Source organism: Dermacentor silvarum, chromosome 5, assembly GCF_013339745.2.
Source record: "Dermacentor silvarum isolate Dsil-2018 chromosome 5, BIME_Dsil_1.4, whole genome shotgun sequence".
NCBI lineage: Eukaryota > Metazoa > Arthropoda > Arachnida > Ixodida > Ixodidae > Dermacentor > Dermacentor silvarum.
The window spans coordinates 153,795,189-153,820,329 of NC_051158.1; positions in this window are offsets into that span (position 1 = coordinate 153,795,189).

Genomic DNA, 25,141 nt, shown 5'->3' on the forward strand with positions numbered 1-25,141 from the left:
GAGCGTAGAATTTCACTTCTCTTCTGTCGTCGTGATGGGGAGGCTGCGTCTACGGGGGTATGAGCCGTTCATTTTATTACGTAACGGACAGATTTAATTTTGAAGGAATTTCATGGAAATCCATCCAGAATGAACGCGCTCGGGAAAGGACTCGTCGTCGACGTGCCAATTTTAGCGTTAGGGCTTCCAAAGCCCAGACGAAACGTCAGCGAAGAGCCGCGGACACCGAGTTGAGGGAGCGCGATGCTGAGGTCAAACGTCAGCGTCGTCTAGCTTTCCAGGAACCCGACAACGGTGGTGCACGCCTCGGCAACGCTAGCGCCAACTTTCCCGGTGCGACGGCCAGGTTTCAGCGCAAGTTTCTCAATCGTAACTTCGGCGCCAGCTGCATTGTGTGTGACAGGTTGTGGTTAGAGCAGAACGTGGTACTCGTCCCTGCAATTCGTTCTGAAGTACATGGAAGAAACACATGACAAGCTTCGCTTATCCCCATCTCCTCGACAAGGGAGGGGCTACTGATTTTTTACAGCGTAAGCTGTTATGGACTCATTCCAATAGCCGTTTCGGTTCGCGTGGGGTGTCCGCCTCCGCCGCCGATGCCGTTGACCGTAACTGATATTGACGGAAATGTGAAAATAAGTACCCGGTCCCCGCCACGATCAAACCCAGGCCCTCTGCGCGGGAGTCGGATACTTTACCACTGAGCCACGCAAGCGCTTCCTATCAGGCAGCCGAAAAATTCCCTCTTAACGCTCCCTAGGCAGGCGCGCAGGCGCAGACGAGAGGATGCGGTTCAGACTAGGCGCGCAATAAACGCGATCCTGAGCCTCCGCCAGTATGGTGGCATCATCTAATTAAGGCGCCTGCAAACGCAGCGTGCCCGACATGTAAGTTGCATATAGAGTTGCATGCTGCATGTAACTGGACCTGGTTAACTCAAGCAGGCTAGTTGACTATTTGTCACCAGCCCGTTTTGAAGATTCCTATAAACAATCATCATCATCATCAACAACAACAACAACAACAACAACGTACTGTGCCACGGGTCAAGGGATGTTAGATGTGTGCCGCGTATTCTGGACACCTCTTCGGTACACGTTATGGCATTTCCTCGCAAGGTACGAACCGCGGCTGAAGAAGCGAATCATAGAGCTACGTGCGCGGCTACAACTAGGCATCATCGGGCTCAGCACACTGCTGTGCAGACAGCATTACAAGCCGCAACTCGCCTTCGAGGCCGGGCGGACAGTTCAGATCATTCTCGTCAAAAGGAGGCGACGAGACTGCCGCGAAGACCCTGTTCTGACTAGGCGCGCAATAAACGCGATCCTGAGCCTCCGCCAGTATGGTGGCATCATCTAATTAAGGCGCCTGCAAACGCAGCGTGCCCGACATGTAAGTTGCATATAGAGTTGCATGCTGCATGTAACTGGACCTGGTTAACTCAAGCAGGCTAGTTGACTATTTGTCACCAGCCCGTTTTGAAGATTCCTATAAACAATCATCATCATCATCAACAACAACAACAACAACAACAACAACGTACTGTGCCACGGGTCAAGGGATGTTAGATGTGTGCCGCGTATTCTGGACACCTCTTCGGTACACGTTATGGCATTTCCTCGCAAGGTACGAACCGCGGCTGAAGAAGCGAATCATAGAGCTACGTGCGCGGCTACAACTAGGCATCATCGGGCTCAGCACACTGCTGTGCAGACAGCATTACAAGCCGCAACTCGCCTTCGAGGCCGGGCGGACAGTTCAGATCATTCTCGTCAAAAGGAGGCGACGAGACTGCCGCGAAGACCCTGTTCTGCGCGGTGCCTAAATTGGAGCTACTCTTGAGCCGCTCCACCAGCTTACGCTTTCAGTGTGCTGTGTGTGTCGCGCAGGCCTGTGGCTTTTTTACCGTCACTTGAGAGCCACCTCACACGCCTATCAGTAATTCTTGACGTTTTAAGACGATCATGCCATCAACTGCACTCTTCAAAATATCGTTATCGCTGTCGCGCAAACACTGTGCTTGGCCGCCTTGTCAATGCTCGTGCCGTACGGCCTGAACCTGAGAAAATGTGTTTCGTCGAAAACATTTCCACTACCAGGTTCGGCCAAAGGTATCGGGAGCTTCATCGGCTTATGATTTCACCTACATTGGTCCTCCCTTAACACAACTCCCCAAAAAATATACACTCATAAGGTCCTGAACAACCTGGTGCCTTTCGCACACTCACTTCATTACTTATCAAACCACCTATCTAAGCCCATTCTGATCCTTCTGCGGCCACTGAAGTACGAACCGACGCCAGCGGACACGGCATCAGCGCTTCATCCCAAATGTCAGTCGATTCTTCTCGCAATCAGAGCGCAAGTTTTCGATCACTGAAGCGGAATGCCTCGTTTGGGCGGCAGCAAAACTTAGGCCATATTTGTTTGGCCCCATGATTTCTGTCATAAAAAGGCACATTGCACTATGCTCGTTGTTTTCCTTTAAGGACCCGACTGGAAGACTTGGTCGCTGGGCATTTAAATTTCAGAGATACAGCTTCCATGTCCTTTACAAGTATGGCCAAATGCACCAGGATGCCGACTGCCTGTCCCGCCATCCCGTGGATGCTTCTGACTCCACTGTGCATATTACAAAGTGTGCGTCCTCGCCATCTCTGAATTTAGCTATATCCAGAAGGCGCAGCTCAGTGATGCAGACTTGCGCCACATAATCAACTGTCTACGCTCTCATCACTCCGGCTTATCTCTCAATCTACTTGTGCTCTGCGATGGCATTCTCTACCGACGCAATACTATAACCGGTGGCTACGAGTTCCTGCTTCTACTTTCTACAGCTATGCGTTCCACTGTTCTCCATCATCTACACGAAACCCCAACCGCTGGACATCTCGGTGTGTCCTGCACATACGTCCGATTGTGGTGTCAGTTGTTATGGCCAGGATTTTACCGTTCTGTGCGTCAGTATGTTGCTGCTTGTGAGTCCTACCAGCGCCGCAAGCCGGTTCAGTTCAGCCTATCGAGATTCTAATGGTCCTGTTTTACCGCATTGGTCTGGATCTCATTGGACCATCTACTACATTTTTGGGAGGAACAAAGGGATTACCGTAGCTACTGAATACACCGCATGATATGGCCTCACCCGGGCACTGCCGACGAGATATGCCACTGACGTCGCAGAATTTGTTTCACTATGCCATTCTCCACCAAGGAGAATTGCGAAAGCAGCTGACCGACCGCTGTCCTTCATTTCTTTCAATACTCGTCGATGGCATGCTTCGTTCCTGTTGCACACGTCACAAGCTAACCGCAGCCTACCATAGACAAAGAAATGGACTTACCGAGTGCCTTAATCGCACGCTAACCACAATGCTGTCTGTGTACGATTCCGCAGGTCACCATGATTGGGACAGTATATTTGCCGACATTCGCGTACAAATCGTCCCGCCACGACACCGCCGGCTTTTTCGCCTTTTACCTCTTGTTCGGCCACCACCAAACTCGCCCTTTGTGGCTTTCCTGCCGTCAACTACGTGCACTGCTACACAGTGCGGCCGCGATTTGCTGCACGGGTTCAAACAGCTAGCCAGATTGCACGGAATCGTATCTCTGCCTCCCAGATATCCCAAAAAGCCTGCTATGACAGCCACCACAAAACAGATGACTTCTATATAGGCTCTTTGGTTTTTTTGGACGCCGTGTCACGTGGGCTGTTTTGGATGCTGCTACGTAGCTACTCTAGCCATTACAAGTTTCTCCACCAGCTCATCAAAGTCACATAAAAGATCGCGCCGGCATACAGTATCTTGTCATCTTCCACACCATCTAGTAATGTCATGCACGTATCCCGTCTGCATCACTACTTCTCCAACAACATCCCTTCCTTTTATAAGCGCCGTGACGGCGCTCCCACCCGCATAGGCCCTACGTGATAAGCCATTCCATTACATCGGAGAAGGCGCCAGCAAGGGGATGAAGACGATAGTCAAAGAAGCTTTCATGGGGTTGTTGTTCTGCCATCTAGCCTGTAGATTCGCGTTGTATATATTTCGCAAATAAATTTTTCCCTTTAGTTTTGCCTTCTTTTATCCCGGTCACAACATTGGAATTAATTTCGTTCTAACTTTAAGTGAATAACCTTGTACAAAGATTTCCACCTAATCCTCTAATAATCCGTCCAAAAGTAAAATGTACACAAGAACTTTTCAATCAATTTATATAGACTCTGCGAAGGAGGCAGTGTAATAACATTATAAAACAGTTGGTTTACCTGCCATTACTTACAGTCTTAAGTATAAAGTCCAGTGATCGGTACACACTATGTATGGTGTGCCTCTGGAATACGGACTTCACGCATTGTATATAGGTATTGTTCAATTGAGATGAAAAACCGCGAAGGTAGAGCGTATTGTTGCGTTCGACGAGCTGCAACCAAATAATTGCTAGTTTAGTGAGCTATCTATAAATTGCTTCGTAACACTTTGAAATACCAGCTGTGCCTAAACCAACTAAACAGACCAAATTAGTTTCTTATTATTATAACTAAGCTGCTTGTACCTATATTGAGATATTTCATTGATTTAGGGTGCTTAAAATTTGTTGTAGACTCGGTCCGACAAGTAGTGCACATACGCTGGTCATTTCAAACTAGAAAGGTTTAAGTAATAGATAGATTGATATAAAACATTTGCAATTCAGATAGCGAACGTAAGTCTCGTAAACTTGTTTCTATTCTTACGAAAAATGCCATATATTAGAAACGTTGGGGGTGGCCAATGTAGGGGTTTGGGCTATTTGGTTATCCACGAAGAAGACTACAACGCACAAGCGGCTGAGGGTGAAGAGGGATAAAACAGGCAATAGTGTTTCTATTCATTTAACATTTTCATAACTTGACTTATCAATCGTGAAGACAGCGTTTTTGTTACTATTGAGTCTGAGGTACTGTTTATTCTATAAGAAAATAATACTCATACATAGTAACACGGGACATACCTGTATAACAATAGAGGAAGTGCTATTTGCTATGTATTTAGTCTAATGTTCTTGTTTATACACGGTGCCCCATGTAACTTGTGCCAGAATTTAAATATAACTGAGTGTCACATAGATGGACAGAAATAAGGTAATTCTGTTTGCCGTTGCTTGGAGCAAGTCATAGCATTTTTTTTATTTTGCTTCATGAAATGATTAGTCATTGTTATTTATTTCTCGAATATTCTGAGCAGAGCAATGTTGTTCATCAGAAACATTGTAGGCCATCACGACAAATTCGCGTTCCAGCTTTCTGTTTGTAAATACGGGTCACTATAACGTTTTTTTTCAAAGCCTGAACTAAAGTCTGCCAAAAACACATACAAAAAAAATTCGAGCTACTAGTCGCAGGGCACTTTTTGCGGGCTTTCGCGGGATTCTTTAAGCAAATATAGTGATGGACTGAGCATTGTGTAATGAAATAATGTGCTACAGGGGTTGGGTGGTAGAGCACATTTTCTTAACCGGCCTGCACACTGAATGGATGCTTTTGCTTTCTCTTCCTTGAGCGTTGCTCCTCGATTTCTATTTTTTGGCGTGGGTGAAAGTGACCGCGTTTTACAACAAAAGTGTGTAAGCACACTGTTGTGGTTGATTGAGAAGCCCCACGCCGCGCTCCTTTTTTGACTTAACAGACTGGTTCAAGCTGTTTGCAACGAGATCAGCTGCAAATATCGATTGGTAAGACGTCAGCTGCAAGAGTTGCCTGAAAAAACGCTGAATAAGACTTGGGGCGTAATGACATTCAGTCATGCATAAGCGAAAGCTAATTGAGAAGGCGTCTGCGTAGCTTTTTTTTCAGCAACATTTGCAGGGGGCTGCATCCAGTACAATTAAGTAGAGGAAAACTACGCACCGCGTATAAACCTTTGCGACGACAAGCCGTATTGTGTACGCATACCAGAACGTTGTCTAAGAGTTGAGAATGGGTGTAGTATGCTTCAACAAACTAAAAAACTAGGTGGAACACGATGCCTGCCAGCGATAATGCGTTTAGCATTGAATAAATATTGTGGCACAATGTATTTCAATTGTCGATACGAGTTATTTATGAGGCGTGTACTGCAGCGCGACTCCTCTTGAGCGCTTCCAACTAAGAACATTAGGCCTAATCTAGTATGCAGTGGCGCCGCCGCGACGTCTACGCGGGGCCCCCGAAATGCACGGCGCACCGGTTCGTGAGACCGCTTAGAAAAGCGTCTTGTGGCAATCGCGTTCCGCTGATCCATCTGGGGGCGCTGCCGAGAAGTCTCCGCCTGGCCACCGAGACGAGAAGCGTAACTGTTCTGTGCCGACAAACACAGAGAATCGTTCCCCAGCTTGCCGAACACCCATATTAGCGAGAGGCTCGTTGAAGAGGGGCACATAACCAGTGCATTACTGTGGCAGCTATTTGGTGAGGAAGGCGTTAATTAATTAGCGGTACATAGCCAGTGCAATTGTGGTGCAGCCTGCTCAAACATGTGGTCGCTATCCTTGACGAGCTATTGTAACCTGGGCTTGACTCCGTTCACCATTGGAGAAATTTAAGGGGTGCTTTTTGTCATTGTAGAGCGGCACATTCTCAGTGGCAGGTACCAAATTGGCAACAAACAGGTGTATTGGAGATCAGGACAGACCGAGGGGTACATAACCTGTGCTCCAAACCGGCGTCCAAGTGTTTCATAAAACAGCACTACCCAATCAGTCCTGCATTTGCACTGACCCATATCGAGGTGAAGAGAGTTCCTTGAAGAGCAGCAGATATGCACACTCTCTCACATGCTCAGCGACACAACATGGACCGATGGTTCGTTTGGAACCCTGATCGCTCAGCAGAGCTGTGCGTTGCCGTACCCATTCAACGAAGGACTAGGTAGGCGGCGAAATGGTTGCGATACACACATACATATATGCAAAATTGCGTTAAAAACTGTAAGAAGGCCTAACACAGAAAAATAACCGAATACGGCACGCTGCTTATTCAGTAGGAACAGTGTATCGACAGGTTCGATCGCCATAGATTTGCACGGGGATGACATAAAAGAAAATAATTACAGCACCGTCCTTCTCTCATCCATGTACAAACTTAATATGTTCGAACCGCTCGATATTCGCCAAATAGCCCAACAAAATTCTGTGTCAACAAACTGGATGTAACTTTAATCTTTAATTATGGGGTTATATGTGCCAAAACGACGATATGACTATGAGGCACACCGTAATGAGAGACTGCGGAATAATTTGGACCATCTGGGATTCTTTAAAGTGCACCTAAATCTAAGTGGGTGTTTTTGTATTTCGCCCTAATCGAAATGCGGCCGCCGTGGCCGCGATTTGATTCCTGGACCTCGTCCCCAGCAGCCCAATTCTACAGCCACTAAGCAACCGCGGCAGGTTGTCAGAGTGATCTTTTTGAAGGTTGCGCCCGTTTTCCTAAAATTATATTTTCAGGGTACCGGGCAGCGCGAACGACGATGGCAAAAGAAAGAACCACGCAAGAAGAGTCACACGGTACCACGCTATGTCCTCGTCCTTCCCATTACCATTTGCTTGTATCAACAACAACTCGCCGAATATTCCGTTCTGACGTTATCTCTTGAAATGTATTATACGTGCGTACCTTTTGTATAAAAGTTTTCTAGGAAATAAGAAATTTGAAAGCTGGAGGAAAGTGATGGCATTGCAAAAGGCTCAATGTTACCACCCTTGATTGTACTAGAAGCTAAAGAACATTAGTCAAGTAGCAAGAAAAAATTTCTTCTCGGTGATGCAAATTTTTCTACAGCAGCTCTTGAATCTTGTCTATATATATATAATTTCTTTTTGCGAATAAAGGTAGGTTTCTGGTCAGCGAAGAGTTGAAATGCTCACGTTTCAGCACCCATACCCGTCCTTTGTTCAGAAAAGTTGATCCTGTATGACCTTCTAATCATACGTTAGCTCTTCACTACGTCAATGACGAAAACCCTGACTGTTGTTTCTTTTACATAAGCTACCTGACAAAACGCATTTTTGTTGTTGTCTTTACTATATTTTGGCTGCCTTTCTCATGCAAACAAACGCGTTCAAAGTTATCGGATTATTTGTTAGACGTTTCTTCTTTTCAATTTGGACATTTTGCGCAGAAAATTGCAGTGCGCTTTTCTTGTCATCTTTTTTTGCAGTGCCGTTTGGAATGTTATTTGAGGGCGTTTTCCTCACGATGTCGTCGATAAAGAACACATAACGTACTCTTACCACTCTGTATAGATGACCAGCATTCTCATGCCTGGATGCTGTACAATTATATAAAAAACAACCAAAATTAAATTCAAGGACAACATCAAAACAACTATTTGCAAGTTTTTTCAGTAACTGAAATCTCATTTTCTGAAATTACATTTTAAGACCGAAGCTGTTTAAGCCAACCGTAATTTGTGGTGCGTACGAAGTCACTACTAAGAAAGAAAACAAAAAAAAAATATTGGGATGACGCTTAAGCTTCGCTTTTAAGAGTGGAACGCGATAGCATTCAAAGATCGCTGACTGCTTCTCACGCATCCCGACAACTGCACCTTAAGGAACCGTAATGGTTACCGGGAAACACTGGCGTCGAACGCTATGCACGAAGGCGAGTTTTTTGTTAGAAACGCGGTATCTTGGTTGGGGCAATCCCAGAGACCGCGCCAAACAAATTTCACAATTATCAGGTTTCCGTTTTTGTTTCGTACATTTACTATTTCAGTCTGAGAAGATTTAACAGAAAAGGTATGCGCTGTGGGTGTTTTGTTTCATGACATTTGTTTGTGGACTGTCATTCTCAAAATTCCGAGGAACAGCTTTGCCAAGAATGCCAGACAAGGTATGAGCAACATTAATGATAAAATAGTGTGGCATACCTAAATATATTTGGAGGGCCAGCCTGGCTGGGGATGGTTTTCTCGGCTGCGGGCGCCAAAGCCGACACCGACGCCAGATTTTCTGGGACACGGGGCGCTTAGCGATATCACGCTAATAAACTCTCTTGCCGAAGTGGGATTCGAACCCGCGTACCAGCCTATATAGCCACGGTTGCAGACCTTGCATTTATGCGAACCATATGATTGCATTCGAGCGTCGTCGTCTTCGTACACAGCTGGCGCGTTCGTACACTGGTGCTCTGCGAGGTGAAGAGCTTTTGTGCGCTATGAGAGCGAGAGAGAGAGAGACGCATTCACGGAGCGGGTCTCATGGAACGCGCTGTCCGCACGACTACTGTCGGCATTGGAACGTGGTGTCGGTGTTGCAAGCTGCGCTATGCAGCGCGCAGTGACGGCCGTAAGTCCGAGACGCGCGAAAAGAAATTATCATCAACATGAGTAATAAGATGAAACATTCGCGCGCACTTCCGGAAAATGCTGCGCTACGATCGCCCAGCTGCGCCGTTTCAAGCATTGCGCGGCCGAGTGCAAGGTTTTAACGCGATAGTGTTTAGGGCCCCGTGTCGCAGAAAATCCAGCGTCGGCGTCGGCACTGCCTTCCGCGGCCGAGAAAGTTATCCCCAACCACGTATAGGTATGTCACACCATTCCAGCATTAATGTTGCTCATACCTTGTCTTGCATTCTTGGCAAAGCTATTCCTCGGAATTTTGAGAATGAGAATCCACGAACAAATGTCATGAAACAAAACACCCACAGCGCATGCCTTTTATGTTAAATCTTCTCACACTGAAATATTAAAAGTGCGAAACAAATACGGAAACCTGAAAATGATTCAATTTCTTTGGCGCGGTTGTGCACAATCTCCGGGATCGGCCCACGCAAGAGGCCGCGTTTCCACCAGACTGCTCGCCTACGTGCATAGCGTCCGCCGCCACTGCTTACCAGTAATCTTACGGTTGCATAAGCTGCAGTCGTCGGGAACCATGAGTAGCAGTCAGGGATCTTTGAATGCTATCGCGTTCCACTCTTGAAAGCGAAGCTTAAGCGTCCTCCCAATTTGTTTTTGTCACTCAGCAAACGCCATTACAAAAATAATAATATGAAGGCAAAGCATCTTCCCGACTAATCTGCTGTCATTGTTAACTTGTACAAAAGAAATTTCGCAGAAACTTTTCCATCTCACCTTGTACGCCACTACGCGTAGTATATTTTGAATACCCGTTTGATGCTTCATCTCGTATCGTGTTGATTAAAGTGTGAGCTACTCCTGTATCATCACCCGCGTCATCACCGCACACATTCAGTGAAGCTAGCTTATCTTAACCTTCTTGTGTTTCCCTTTGCCCTGAGTTTGTATAAAATGCTGAACTGAAATAACTGCGGCGTTGTTTGCTGGCAAAGGTGGCGCTGACGGTCCAAGTACGAAAAACAAATCAAGTATGTATTCCGTGCGTATTGGCCCACAGAGCGAGGAATACGGCAGATGATGCAATGTAATATCGCTCATTGTACACGGTTGTGATACGTGAGTATTTCTCGTCGTAATTCCGGTATTTTGCAATAAATAGCGTGATTTTGATAATATAGCATGAACATACGTTTATTTTAGGGCATAGGAAGATAACATGAAAGTTTTCACCATGGATTTTGTAATGTTCTAGTGAAGTATTGCAGCTGCCTGCCTGGTTAATATAATCAAGTTTATTATTATAAATCACCCGTATTATCTTATAATCGATCTAGTTCTAGGGGTAGTGACGCGCCACAATTGTGTCGTTTTGTTAAGAAACACAAGCATACTTCTTCCCATAAATACAGCATCAAATCTTAATTACAACATATGCACATGTAATGTACAAGAAACTTCTACAGGAGAGGCTAATTTAAAGTTTGTTTCATACCTCGGTACATGAACAATAGGAGAACAAATAAATATATTTTTTATGTCCAAACCTTATTTATATAACCCAAACCTTGAATGAAACACGTTGGCGGGCTAGTTGGTTAGAATCCATGATAGAATGTGTAAGTGCGACTGAACGAGGACGTAGAAAGCGCTGTCTCTGTGTGACTGTTTCTACCTCGTTCAGTCGCGCTTACACATTCTACCAAACCTATGTTTAGTGCACGTTATGGAGTGGGGCTGTACATGCTTTCATTGAATGTTTATTCAAAGTCAGTAATATGAGAACGAAGCTAATATGTTTAAAAATGCATAGCGACGTTGCTAAAGTTATATGATGGGGTCGTTCATTCCATGGCGAAGAATCTGCGCACGTAAATGAAGTCACACCATAATTTGTAGTATTTTCAACGAGGGAGATGCCAGTGAAGATTGCATAAGCGTATATTGCATTTTTATTATAATCACATCTAATCATATCTGATAGTTATTACATGTGTGTAGTGTTTGAATGCGTAGAAGTGAATGAGCAAACTGCACAGAATCGTGCCTGTGGAAAAAAAAAACATTGCACATCACTCCGTGTATTGGGAAACTTTCATCAAGGTACGTGTTGTGCTGCAGCTAAGACCACAGACTGCTGAGCAATGTGTGAGCGGTGGGAGTGTATAAAGAATGGTATGGCGTTAAAAGATGCGTAGAGGAAATAGGTGTCTCAATTTGTTCACTATTAGTGTCCTGTTCCATTTAATGACGCTGTTATGCAGACGTACATGCTAACGGGCTGTCCTAATAAACACCAAAACGTTTAATGTCGTTAACTATCTGTAACAATGAGCCATTACTGTTTGCAGACGCCGTGTGGAAAGTTGTTATTCAAGGTTGCGAAATGAAGTCTTTTTTTTTTTAAATGTTTTTACCCTTTTACCCCATGTAGCCATGTTCTTCTTCTTTCTGGGGTTTTACGTGCCAAAACCAGCTCTGATTATGAGGCACGCCGTAGTGGAGGGCTCCGGATTAATTTTGACCACCTGGGGTTCTTTAACGTGCACTACAACGCAAGCACACGGGCGTTTTTGCATTTCGCCTCCATCGAAATGCGGCCGCCGCGGCCGGGATTCGATCCCGCGATCTCGTGCTCAGCAGCACAACGCCTTAGCTGACTGAGCCACCCCGGCGGGTCATGTAGCCATGTAGAACATATTTATAGTTGCATTTCATTATTCGTTGTTAACAATAGCATCGTGCGCAAGTACAGCAGCATCTTCTCACAGGCAGGATGGCACTTCATAATTATAAAGAATAACAGGGAAGCTAATAGATATTCCTGTGAAACACCAGTGTGAGGTGCTTATCTTTTAAATCGGATTTATGTTACATGCACATATTTCTCGTGGTTATGTAAGTAATCAGATGCTTTAGCGAATTTTCCTGTATTCAGTATTCTTACAGTATTATTATCAGCACACAATAATTACGGTTTCAATAGCTTTTCTTAGGCTTGGGAAAATTCTAATGGTGAGCAGCTTTCCTTCTTATATATATATATATATATATATATATATATATATATATATATATTGTGAGCGCTAACTGTGCAGTTCATCATCGTCTTCATGTTTATACATCCATCCTCATAATCATCATCATTTTGTCGAGTTGGTGTTCGTGGGCTGTCTCGCGCTGTGTGTCAATAGAAGAGCTCTGCCTTCATCCCGGACGTCGTCTCACAAGTGGTGGAGCGTGCGTTGATATCCCCGTCCTCTTGCTCTACCGGTCACCCCTGGAGCTCCGCTCTGGTCGACGATTGTGCTCGCCGACACCAGTCATGGCACAAACCACCGCATCCACTGCTGCTACCACCTCAGCTCCGCCAGCTGGGCCTTTTTGGTCCGTCACCGCACCGCAACGCGACCCTAAGACTTTTTCTGGCCTTCCCGGCGAGGAAGTGGAAGACTGGCTTGACCAGTACGACAGGGTGAGCGCTTGCAACCATTGGGACGAGTCAAACAAGCTCCGCAACGTTGCCTTCTACCTGAGGCAGGTCGCCCAAACTTGGTTTTTCAACCATGAGCGTGACTTCCCTGATTGGTCAGCATTTACTGCGCAGCTGCGACAGATATTTGGCACATATGCTGGGCGCTGCGAAGTAGCGAAACAGAAGCTCGCTACCCGCATCCAGGGAGCCGAGGAGTCCTATACCTCTTACATTGAAGACGTTCTGGCCCTCTGCCGTCGCGCTCAGAGTGACATGCCCGAAGGGGAACGTACCCGCCATATCCTGAAGGGCATCAACTCCGTTGCCTTTAACGCTCTTGTAGTCCAGAGCCCCACTTCGGTTACTGACATCATCACGACCTGCCAACGCCTTGCCACGATCTGTGCCTTTCGTCTTCCACGCGCCTCCTGCGACGCTCACCTTACCGACAACGACGAGTTGCGAGCGCTCATCCGCATCATTGTGCGAGAGGAGCTTCACGGCCATGGCACAGCCAACACCGCCATTGCGTCTTTGCGCGCTCCTCCTCCCAATTTGCGCGAGATCATCAAAGAAGAACTGGCATCCATGCCAAGTGTCACACATGCCCGGTCCCCTGCGCCCTTTTGTGCACCTTCTTACGCCGAGATTGCTTCGCGGCCTGCGGTCCCTGTTCCATCTGCACCTGCCACCGTTGTCTGCGACCACCTGGCCTAGATGGCAGCGAAGGCCCCTATGCAACCATACGACTCTACCTGGCGCCCTTCCCGCCCAGTATGTTTCTACTGTGGCATACGTGGTCATATCTCTCGTTTCTGCCGCCGGCGCCAGCATGATGAACGACGTGGCTATTCCGCCTATGAGAGAGACTATGTGCCCAGATCGGACGCCTACGTTCCAGGACCCTATATATCTTCGTCACGTCACTCGCCCTCACCTCCGTTGTCCCAAGACATGTGCCGGTCTTCTCGCTCACCCCGTCGTCGTTCCCCGTCTCCGTTCCGCCGTACTTCATCGCCCCTGCGTCCTGCCTCCACTTCTTTCGACAACCATCCGGAAAACTAGACGCTGCAGTTTTTGGAGGAGAAACTGCTTGTTTGCGAACTGTCCTAATTCCTCCTGCTCGCCCGACTAATTTACTCGCTGTTTGTTTGGAAGGTGTTTCTGTGGACGCTCTTATTCTCACTGGCGCCGCCATCTCTGTTATTCATCTCGAACTATGCTTTCCTCTATGAAAAGTGCAAACTCCGTATGTTGGTCCGGAGTTAAGTGGTGCCAATGACAGTCCGATTTACTCTACCGGACAGTGTACTGCTCACGTCCTCATCGACGGAATTCGCCATCATATACAGTTTACTGTGCTTTCGTCGTGCGCTCATCCGATCATCTTAGGCTGGGATTTCTTGTCAGCTGCATCTGCTCTCATTTCGTGGGGACAACCACTGATACATATTACGGACACCGAGCTCTCTGACGCTGCCGATTCCTTGCCGCCGCACCTTGTCACAGCGGCAGATTTTGTTCTTCCACCCGGCCAAGCCCGCATTCTCACCATTAGATCTAGCGACAATATCGACGGCCACGCAGTGGTTTCCCCTTTTCAGCGCTGCATTTTCGGGGAATCGCCATCGCTTCTTGTCTAGTGCGTTTCTCACGCGGCTGCGCCAGTCTGACCGCCTACAACACGACGTCAGAGCCACTTCTGCTGCCGGAGGGGCCCACTGTTGCCATGCTTACCGACGCAGCACCAGTATGTGTCGTCACTGCTTCGCCTGTTTCCTCCTTCGCCGAGTGTACGCCCACGGACTGTTCACCCAATGCTTTCAGGGCCACTGTGAGTTCAGATCTGAGCCCAACTCAGACTGATGCCTTGCTGAGCATCTTAAGGAAACACCAACCTTGCTTTGACGTGTGTTCGGATGGCTTGGGTAAAACAACCGTAGCCACTCATCACATCGAAACCGACGGATCCCGCGTAATTCGTCGCCGCCCTTACCGTGTATCGTCTGCTGAACGGAGAGTTATAGAAGACCAAGTCAACGACATGCTCGCACGGAACGTTATAAGGCCTTCAGAAAGCCCTTGGTCGTCTCCAGTTGTCCTAGTTAAAAAAAAGGACGGTTCGGTACGCTTTTGCGTCGATTATAGGGCAACAAACAAAATTACCAGTAAGGACGTATATCCTATGCCCCGTATTGACGATGCTTTGGATACCTTAAGAGGTGCCGAATACTTTTCGAGCCTCGACATGCGTTCTGGATACTGGCAGATCCCGATGCATGAGCCCGACAAAGAGAAGACGGCCTTTGCAACACCTGATGGTCCTTTCGAATTCAACGTAATGCCTCTTGGTCTGTGCAATGCGCCTGCCACATTTGAACGAATGATCGACACCGTACTTCGACGCGGCTTCAAATGAAAAACCTGCCTATGTCACGTGGACGACCTTCGCATCTTTTCGTGCAGCTTCTCCCAGCACCTAGAACGTTTAAACGACGTTCTCACGTGTCTAGCCAAGGCCGGTCTCCAGCTCAGTACTAAGAAGTGTCGATTTGCGAGCCGCAGCATCAAAGTATTAGGTCACGTGGTCAGCAAGCACGGCGTTGAGTCAGATCCCGACAAGGTCGCTGCTGTACAGCATTTCCCAACACCATCCACACCTAAAGACCTTCGCAGCTTTCTCGGATTACCGTCGTACTTCCGCCGCTTTGTCCGTGGCTTCGCGACTATCGCAGCTCCTCTTCATAAACTCCTGACCACGACCATACCTTTTACCTGGACGGATGAATGTGAAGCCGCCTTTCAGACCCTCAAGCGATGCCTCACATCAGGACCAGTGCTTCGTCACTTTGATCCCACAGCCTCTACTATCCTCCACACTGACGCAAGTGGGCATGGAATAGGCGCTGTCCTGCTGCAGCGGAACCACTCGTCTGAAGAGCAAGTTGTGGCCTACGCGAGTCGTACTCTTTCTCCTGCTGAGCGAAACTATACTATCACCGAACAAGAATGTCTCGCCATCGTATGGTCCATACAAAAGTTTCGCCCCTATTTATATGGCCGCCAATTCACAATTGTGACTGACCGCCATGCTCTGTGTTGGTTGTCCTCCCTGAAGAATTTGTCCGGACGCCTCGGCCATTGGGTTCTGCGACTACACTGTCACATATAGGTCTGGCAGGCAACATCAAGATGCTGACGCCTTGTCTCGTTGCCCGCTGTCGCTAAATCTCACCTTCCCTCCGTTCGGCACCGCCCAGCCAACCGACCACAACCATGGCCCCGGTACGGTTCGTGACCTCGGTCGACATTCTGCCCTCAGAAGACCTCGCCTCCCTCACACGTGCAGATACGTACTACCGCACAATTATCGACCGGCTCACTGGCTTATCCCGTCCTCCCAACAGCCGCTTACGACGACAACTGGCACGGTTTAAACTTCATGATGGCTCATTATTGCGGCAAGTTTACCACCCTACCGGTCACCGATGGGTCCCAGTCGTCCCTCGCTCACTTCGACTGCAAATTTTGCAAGCTTTTCACGACGACGCAACGGCTGGCCATTTACGATTTCATAAAACCTACGACGGCATTAAGACTCGCTGTTTCTGGCCTGGCCTGTCTACTAGTGTTGCCAAGTACGTCAGTTCGTGTGTGTCATGCCAACATCGAAAACGTTCGACCTCTCTTCCCGCCGGCCCTTTACGACCATTGCCGTGCCCGTCCGTTCCCTTTGAATTCGTGGGCATCGACTTATACGGACCCTTCCGCTTACACCCGCGGGTCACCGCTGGATTGTCACCGCCGTGGACCAGCTCACTCGCTACGCTGAGACGGCAGCTCTTGCTTCTGGTGCGGCCTCTGAGGTCGCCGAGTTTGTCCTGCAAGCCATTATCTTGCGCCACGGTGCGCCTCGTGTTCTTCTAAGTGACCGTGGCAAGACATTTCATTCCCATGTTCTTACTGAAGTCCTGCAAGCCTCAAACACCATTCATAAGACCACCTCTTCGTACCATCCCCAGACCAATGGTCTTACCGAGCGTTTCCATCGAACTCTGTCCGACATGATCTCCATGTATGTGAAACCCAACCACACAAACTGGGACACAATACTGACATGTATACATGTTTATCTTTCACCGGTGGCCGCTTTCCACCGGCTAACAAAAGTTAAACGTTATCGCTCGGCGCAGGACGCGCCTGTATCGGAAGTTTCTAGAACGTTAGTCGATGCTTCTTTTCGTTGCCTGTTTTCACCGACGCTTATGTTATCTGATTGTGTGACCGACGCGAATTGTCTAGAACTTTCTGGAAGACACGCGGGCATCAGGGATTAATCTGGAACCTTCGATGACTGAGGTATAAAAGCCGACGCGTCGCGCCGCTGATCAGATTTTCGACGATCGCCGACTGTGTTCGCCGCTATCGTTGTGCTTTGAGTGTAGCTTGCTTTTGTGGGCACAGGTTCGCCCAATAAACAACCATTTTCGTCATATACAGTTTTGCGACTGTTTTATTTACCGTCACTACTACGTGACATCTGGTGGAGGTGCTAGTTCGTTCATGCACCGAACGCCCCCGCAAAGCCGCGACCCAAGCCCGAAACCGGAGGACGAGACCAACGTCGCCAAGGACCAGCGAGCTAGCCGTAGGCAGCAAGGACTTGTGCCGGAGTTCGGACTTCTTCCCGAAAAGACCACCGCAATCAAGGCCAAGTCAACGACCAGAATGGCAGCACCAGCGTCCCCCATCCTGCTGCAGCAACCTCGGGAGCCACCGACTTTTCGTGGATCATCGGCTGAAGACCCTGAAGCCTGGCTGGAGACATACGAGAGGACCGCGACGTTCAACAAATGGAGCGACGACGACAAGCTGCGTCATGTTTATTTTTCATTGGATGATGCTGCTCGGACCTGGTTTGAGAACAGAGAGACCACCCTGGTGACGTGGGACCTATTTCGTGAGAACTTCGTGAGGACCTTCACGAATGTCGTGCGAAAAGAAATGGCCGAAGTTTTATTAGAAACCAGATGATGATGATAAAATCTTTTATTGAAAATAAGAAAGTAAACCTTGGGTTACGGGAAGATATGGTCAGGTCCCTAGTCCGGGACACCGTTGGCAAAAGCCGCTGCCCGTGCTCTTTGGAGTGCAATTACCGAACGAGAACATCGCGATCTTCACGGAGGGGATAACTCGCCTCTTCCGCCACGCCGACCCCGATATGTCTGAGGAAAAGAAAGTTCCGTTCTTGATGCGGGGTGTCAAAGAGCAAATATTCGCCGGATTGATGCGCAACCCGCCCAAGAGTGTCGCCGAATTTCTTTCCGATGCCACAACGATCGAGAAGACGCTTGAAATGCGCGCCAGGCAATACAACCGCCGTGCCCTGACCAACTACACCGATGCTCAAGCACTAGGCGCCGACGGCCTGCGCGAGACCATCCGAGCAGTCGTTCGCGAGGAACTGCAGAAGCTCTTTCCTGGGTCGCAGCCTCAAGTGGCATCTATCGCCGACGTCGTCAAAGAAGAAGTTCAGCGCTCACTTGGAGATCCGGATGTGCAGCCGCAATCGCCACAACCCCAGCCGGAAGCGCTGACCTACGCCGCCGTTGCCCGTCGTCAAGGCCCCCCTTCACGCTCGCGCCAGGGCGCCGTAATGCCGCAGTTCCGTCGTCCACCGCCGCCGCCGCCGCCAGCACGCCCGCCCGTCGCCCAGCGTAGCTACCGAAGAAAGACAGACATTTGGCGCGCCCCCGACCACCGCCCGCTCTGCTATCACTGCGGGGAAGCCGGCCATGTCTACCGCCGATGCCCATACCGCGAGATGGGCCTACGAGGGTTCGCCGTCTACGCGCTGCGTCCACAGCTTGGCGAGCGACCACGTGACATCGCCGACTACCTCGCCGGAGCCCAGTGGCAACCACGACGACCCTCACACTCGCCGTCACCGGGCCGCTACATCTCGCCGCATCGCCGTCAGTACACCGGTCCCACCCAGGGCCGATCTCCGAGCCCTTACCCGGGAAACTAAAGGCAGCAACCGATGGAGGCGCGGTTGCTGTACGACGCAATGCCGAAGATCCTCCGCCGCCGACGACGACGATGACGATTCGCGAATCATCACGACTAGATATCAGCATGCCGCCTAGCAACAGCCTTGACAGCACTTCGCCGCAGAAAGAAGACCTTCCGACGCAACGTAGCAGCAGCAGAGCAAGCCGACGCAGCCGTGATCCGACGCCACGAATTAACCGCAACGCCAGACGCCGGTCTACCGATCTAGACGTGCTCATCGATGGTCATAACGTGACCGCTCTCGTCGACACTGGCGCCGACTATTCCGTCTTCAGTGGCGCGTTCGCCGCCAATTTGAAGAAGGTGAAAACAGCCTGGCAAGGACCCGATATCCGGACAGCGGGAGGCCACCTAATAACGCCGACTGGAATCTGCACAGCGCGAGTCACGGTAAAGAACCGCACTTACCCGGCGAGCTTCGTAATCCTACAGCATTGCTGCAGGGATGACATCCTAGGCATAGACTTTCTAAATCAACACGGTGCAGTCATCGACTTAAGGTCCAAGTCAATAACGCTTTCAACGCACAACGCGATACCACCGGCTACAAGCATAAGTTACCATGCCTTGAATGCGCTTGAAGAACAAGTCACCGTTCCGCCTCGCTCCAGCGTAATGATTTCCGTCGGTACCGAAGTGCCTGCAGACATGGAGGGCGTCATCGAGGGCGATCATCACTTACTGCTCTACCGTGAAATTTGCGTCGCTAGAGGCATAGCTGAGCTACGTGCAGGGAAAGCAACGGTGATGCTCACGAACTTCAGCCCCGAATACAAGCACATTAACAAAGGCACCACGGTCGCCTACATCGACGAAATAGTACAAGCCAGCCGTGCTTTCGCCTTCACGGATTCCAGTGCACCCGCAACGAAGACTATAATACCTGAACCAACTTTCGACGTCAATCAGAACCTTCCCAGGCATAAGAAAGAACAACTAAAAGCTCTGCTCCTGCAATACAAGGATTGCTTCTCGTCGTCGTCAAAATTTCGACAAACCCCTGTCGCCAAGCACCGCATCATAACCGACGAAAATGTCCGCCCACTCCGTCAGAGCCCGTACCGAGTTCCGGCGCGCGAACGCGAGGCCATAAGGCAACAAGTCGACGAAATGCTACGCGACGACATCATCCAGCCGTCGAAGAGTCCGCGGGCGTCCCCCGTGGTGTTAGTGAAGAAGAAGGATGGAACCCTACGTTTCTGCGTCGATTATCGTCGCCTCAACAAGATCAAGAAGAAGGACGTATACCCCCTCCCACGGATTGACGACGCCTTGGATCGACTATACAACGCAAAGTATTTTTCGTCGATGGACCTCAAAACCGGCTACTGGCAAATCGAAGTCGACGAGAGGGACCGGGAGAAGACGGCCTTTATAACACCAGACGAACTGTTCGAGTTCAAGGTCATGCCGTTTGGTCTTTGCTCGGCACCTGCGACTTTCCAACGCGTCATGGATACAGTACTGGCAGGCTTGAAGTGGCATACTTGCCTCGTCTATTTGGACGACGTCGTTGTGTTTGCCTCAAGCTTCGAAGAACACCTGCGGCGCCTTGAAACAGTTCTTCAAGCAATCAAAACCTCCGGACTCACGTTAAAGCCAGAAAAGTGCCGCTTCGCATATGAGGAGCTCTTGTTTTTGGGCCAAGTCATCAACAAGTCTGGAGTGCGCCCCGACCCTCAGAAAACTGCGGCCATCTCCAACTTTCCCCTGCCCGTTGACAAGAAGGCAGTGCGTAGATTTCTTGGACTGTGCGCCTATTAGAGGCGCTTCGTCAAGGATTTTTCACGGATCGCAGAGCCACTGACGTATCTCACGAAGGCTGACGTCGAAACTTTGGGTAACAGCGCAAACAGACGACCACAAGAAGGGAGACACGGACACACAGGCGCTGACAGAAAGAAGGGCCCACTGTATAAGAAATGAACTTCATCAATACTTCTTTTAGGGGCGAAGCTCCTTAAGGCGGACACACAGGCGCTGGACAGCGCCTGTGTGTCCGTGTCTCCCTTCTTGTGGTCGTCTGTTTGCGCTGTTACCCAAAGTTTCAAGATGTACCAACTCGCCCAAAAAGAAGTATTGATGAGGCTGACGTCGAGTTCAAGTGGGAGACGCCGCAACTCTAAGCATTTGAAGAACTGAAGCAACGCCTGCAATCGGCGCCAATACTTGCGCATTTCGACGAAAACGGCGATACCGAAGTCCACGCCGACGCAAGCAGCGTAGGACTCGGCGCCGTGCTTGTGCAGAGGACTGATGGACTAGAAAGGGTTGTAAGTGACGCTAGCCGGTCGCTATCGAAGGCGGAAGCAAATTATTCCACAACAGAAAAGGAGTGCCTCGCCATCATCTGGGCTACATCAAAGTTTCGCCCCTACCTCCATGGCAGGCCCTTTAAAGTTTTGAGCGACCACCATGCCTTGTGTTGGCTAGCTAACTTGAAAGATCCTTCAGGTCGCCTCGCACGGTGGAGTCTGAGCCTTCAAGAATTCGACATCACCGTCGTTTACAAGTCCGGGCGAAAGCACTCTGACGCCGACTGCTTGTCTCGCGCCCCCGTCGAACCGCCGCCACAGGACGTCCAGGATGACGATACTTTCTTGGGAGCAATCAGTGCCGACGAATTCGCCGAACAACAGCGAGCCGACCCGGAAGTAAGGAGCCTTGTAGACTACCTGGAACGCAAGGCCGTCATTGTGCCGAAGGTGTTCAGGCGAGGATTGGCGTCGTTTTTCTTGCAAAACGACATTCTCCTAAAGAAGAACTTCTCGCCTCTCCGAGCCAACTACCTCCTCGTGGTACCCTCAGCATTGCGTCCAGAAGTTCTGCAAGCTCTCCCTGACGACCCAACAGCTGGACATCTCGGTTTTTCACGCACTCTCGCGAGGATACAAGAAAAATACTACTGGCCTCGCCTCTCTGCCGACGTCGCCCATTACGTAAGGACATGCCGAGACTGTCAGCGACGCAAAACACCGCCGACAAGGCCAGCCGGACTTCTACAGCCAATCGAGCCACCTCGCCGACCGTTTCAGCAGATCGGGATGGACTTACTGGGGCCTTTTCCGACGTCGACGTCCGGGAATAAATGGATCGTCGTCGCTGCGGACTACCTCACCCGCTACGCCGAAACAAAAGCCTTGAAAGGCAGTGCCGCCGATGTAGCCCGATTCTTCGTTGAGAACATCCTCCTGCGTCACGGTGCCCCAGAAGTCCTGATCACCGACAGAGGCACGGCCTTTACGGCAGAACTAACTCAAACCATCCTGCGGTACAGCCAGACAAGCCCTCGCCGCACCACCGCCTACCACCCGCAGACGAAACGCCTCACCGAGCGCCTAAATAAGACCATCACCGACATGCTGGCAATATACGTCGACGTCGAACATAAGACGTGGGATGCCATCCTTCCGTACGTGACCTTCGCATACAACACGGCCGTGCAAGAAACGACGCACATGGCGCCGTTCAACCTGGTCTACGGAAGGAAACCGGCCACGACGCTTGACGCCATGCTACCAGACGTCGCTGACGAAGAAAATCTCGACGTTGCCACTTATTTGCAGGGTGCCGAAGAAGGTCGACAGCTCGCCCGCCTGCGCATGAAGAACCAGCAGACGACCGACAGCCGACACTACAATCTACGACGACGCTACGTCGAGTACCAGCCCGGCGACCGTGTTTGGGTCTGGACTCCGATACGCCGGCGAGGACTTAGCGAGAAACTGTTACGACGCTATTTCGGACCCTACAAGATTATCCGACGGATTGGCGCACTGGACTATGAGGTCGAGCCAGACGGCATTTCGCAGTCACAGCGGCGCCGCGCCCGACCCGAGGTCATCCACGTGGTGCGTCTTAAGCCTTTCTACGCCCGCTGACGAAGTTAGGTACTTCGTTGCTTTGTTATTTTTGTCCCTTGCTGTACGCGTGGTTTTGTTTTCGCTTTCGTGTTTGTAGCATCGGGACGATGCTTTTTAAGGGGAGGGTATTGACACGTATACATGTTTATCTTTCACCGGTGGCCGCTTTCCACCGGCTAACAAAAGTTAAACGTTATCGCTCGGCGCAGGACGCGCCTGTATCGGAAGTTTCTAGAACGTTAATCGATGCTTCGTTGCCTGTTTTCACCGACGCTTATGTTATCTGATTGTGTGACTGACGCGAATTGTCTAGAACTTTCTGGCAGACACGCGGGCATCAGGGATTAATCTGGAACCTTTGATGACTGAGGTATAAAAGCCGACGCCTCGCGCCGCTGATCAGATTTTCGACGATCGCCGACTGTGTTCGCCGCTATCGTTGTGCTTTGAGTGTAGCTTGCTTTTGTGGGCACAGGTTCACCCAATAAACAACCAGTTTCGTCATACACAGTTTTGCGACAGTTTTATTTACCGTCACTACTACGTGACAATACTTCCTTTCGTCACGTTTGCTTATAATACCGCCGTTCAACGCACAACAAACTACAGCCCCTTTTTCCTCGTGTACGGCCGTGCACCGTCTTTTGTTTTGGACACCACCTTTTTTTCTACGCCTTCTGTTCCATCCACATCTCTACCAGAGGAGTTCGCCGCCCGCGTCGCCCACTGCCGCGAAATTGCGCGCGCCCATACCGCGACCATTCATGACAATAGGAAAGTCCGTTGTGATGCGACCCGTCGTGTCATTTCGTTCCGCCCAGGCGACGAAGTGCTCCTGTGGACACCTGTTCGAGTGCCAGGGCTCTGTGAAAAATTTCTTCACAGGTATCGCGGCCCATATACCGTGCTTGAAAGAACAACTGCCGTGAACCATCGCGTAGCTCCTGTTACCTCGGTTACTGACCGCCGTTGCCGCAGCACTGAAATTGTTCACGTCTCTCGCCTGAAGCCGTATCTTCGGCGTTCCGACCGTTTCTGACTCGCTGCCTTACCGGCCGCTTTCGTGAGGGGGGGAAGTTAGTGTGAGCGCTAACTGTGCAGTTCATCATCGTCTTCATGTCATCCATCCTCATAATGATTATCATTTTGACGGGTTGGTGTTCGTGGGCTGTGTCGCACTGTGTGTCAATAGAAGAGCTCTGCCTTCGTCCCGGGCGTCGTCTCACAATATATATATATATATATTCTTCAATGTTGTGCTGATCAAATTTTGTCGACTTTACATCTATATAACCATTCTGGTATTTTGCATAGAAGTACGTCATGAAAAATTATTAGGTGGTGTAAACAAAGTTTTTTTTCGGTAACTTTTTCGTAAATGTGACAATATCACGTTGATGCAGTAGTTGTTTACATCAGTCTACCTAATTTTTGACGTTTTTAAAATTTTATGTACCTTCAGATTTATTAGAAATGTGCCTGTTCCAATAATCTCATTATGTATAGGCAAATAGCCCTTTCTTGCCCGACACGAAAATAGTTAAGTAAGAACACTAACATTCGTTCACCTCTAGAGCTTGAATAATTTAATGGCTCAATAATTTGTTTTCTTGGGCAACTACAGGTTCTAAAAAAAGTGCCCATGCAGTGAGATGAAATTTGTATGTTTGATGAATGTAAAAAGGGAGATATGAACGCAAAGCGTCAGAGATATCGAAGTCACAAATATCGACAGAGTACTGGGCGCCAGAGCGCCTTGTTTGTTTGCAGCATAGCAAGCGTTAATGAGCGTCTTGTTCCAGAATTGATTGCTCTGGCCAGTGACCGCACGCACGGCTTGGTCACGCTTTCGGTGACTTTGATCAAGAGCGGGCTCCACACTGTTGGAATCTGCGAAAAAGTCCAGTGCGGACTACACGATACTGACTACAGACTACAATGTGACTTGCGCTCCGTACAGAGATAAACGTTTTGACATCAGTGTAGGGGCTCAGCATGCTTACTGTCTCCTCATTGTAGTTTCGGCTCTTTCCTCGGCTAGCACTCGTCATATATTACGTGGCCTATGGTGCTCCTCTCATATGCTACTCCAGTCCTCCTTGCTCACACCAAATTTATCTGCGGCTTCCACTTCTGCGTTGACGCCTGGCAAAAATGCCGCGGACAGTGTCGTATACATTGGTCACAAATTCAGTGTTAGATGGACTAAGTGGCTTGGTGTGCCTTAAGAACCACATTATTTCAACAATCAATAAAGTCATGAAATAGATATTGAATAAGAACCGCAATATTTTGAACTACGCAATAGCAATTTAATCGTTTTAAAAGTGCGATGGCTTCATTTTTACTAAAGTAAATGTTCCCATTTTCATAGACCTGTCGTATTTTGCTGCTCGAGG